The sequence below is a fragment of the Helobdella robusta genome, assembly GCF_000326865.2.
Source record: "Helobdella robusta unplaced genomic scaffold HELROscaffold_4, whole genome shotgun sequence".
Classification (NCBI taxonomy): Eukaryota; Metazoa; Annelida; class Clitellata; order Rhynchobdellida; family Glossiphoniidae; genus Helobdella; species Helobdella robusta.
Window position 1 is genome coordinate 7135644 of NW_008704902.1, and position 1189 is coordinate 7136832.

The window sequence follows — 1189 nt, forward strand, 5'->3', positions numbered from 1 at the left end:
GCTGTACGGCTGAATATAATCCCACCCGAGGTTGGAATATCTTCGCATGGATTTTCACTATCTCCGTCACTTGTTTCTTTTGTACATCTGATAAATGAGTTATGCTCTCCATCTGTCTTTGTACCATGTTCACCTCCTGTGTGCTCTCCGGCTCATATGAATGTAGATGACCGAAGTCCTCTTCATCGTTCCTTAGAATGACACAATTATTCAGAGCAACTTCCTCGATCCGTTGGTTATACCTCCGTATATGATTCACATGGACATGGTGTTTTTGTCCTTCTAATTCAACTATGTATGAATGTGGGGATTTTACTCTCACAATGGTACCAGGCCCTTGCCATTTGTTACACCATTTGTTCCTCCACATCGAGGGAACTAGAACTATAACCATGTCCCCCAACTGAAATCTTTGACTTGTACTGCGTAAGTTATAATGATGAGCGTACCGTTGCTGTTCCTTGTCAGCATGATCCTCCGCATAACCATGCGCGACCTCCAAGTTGTGTCGTAACTCTTTCAGGTATACATCAGGTTGTTTTCCTAGGTTTAGTGGCAAGCAGCGTTCTCCCACCCATGATTCTTTTAAAATCATTAAAGGACCCCTAGGCAACGTTCCATACAACATGGTGAACGGGCTAACATGAGTGGTCGCTGAAGGTTTCTCTCGAAGAGCCCACAAAACAAATGGTAACATACGATGCCAACTCCGAGGATGATCTTGCGCCAACTTCTGGATCATACTCTTTAACGACTGGTTACATCGTTCCACCACTCCTGCCGCTTCCAGATGTCCCGGTGTATTGAATTGAGGACTACATCCCAAATTTTGAAGCAATGCCTGCGTTATACCACTCGTGAAGTTAGTACCCCGATCGGAACTGATGACCCTTGGTATAGAATAAGTCATAAATATCTGCAACAGCACCTCACATGTCGCTTTGGCAGTAATGTGCCTCATCGGGTATGCCATGAGCCATCTAGTGAAGAGATCCACCACAACTAAGGCGTAATTATATCTTGGTTTGGGTCCGCTTTCCGTTGATATCATCGGCCCAATACAATCCATTACCAGATGGGAAAACGGTACCTCCTCCTTCCTCGAAATGGGAGTTATGGGAGTTCTTTCTGTTATCCTGACCGGATTTCTCAGTTGGCATATTTGACAAGAGTGACAATATCTTCGTAT

General features: G+C 44.5%; 1 protein-coding gene across 1 annotated transcript in view; it reads right to left on the reverse strand.

Annotated features, from left to right (window-relative positions):
* HELRODRAFT_162828 (hypothetical protein) overlaps positions 1-1189 on the reverse strand; it is a gene marked incomplete at both ends in the record, with an annotated part of 5594 nt that overhangs the window by 2714 nt on the left and 1691 nt on the right. The gene's annotated exons all lie outside the window — the stretch shown is intronic.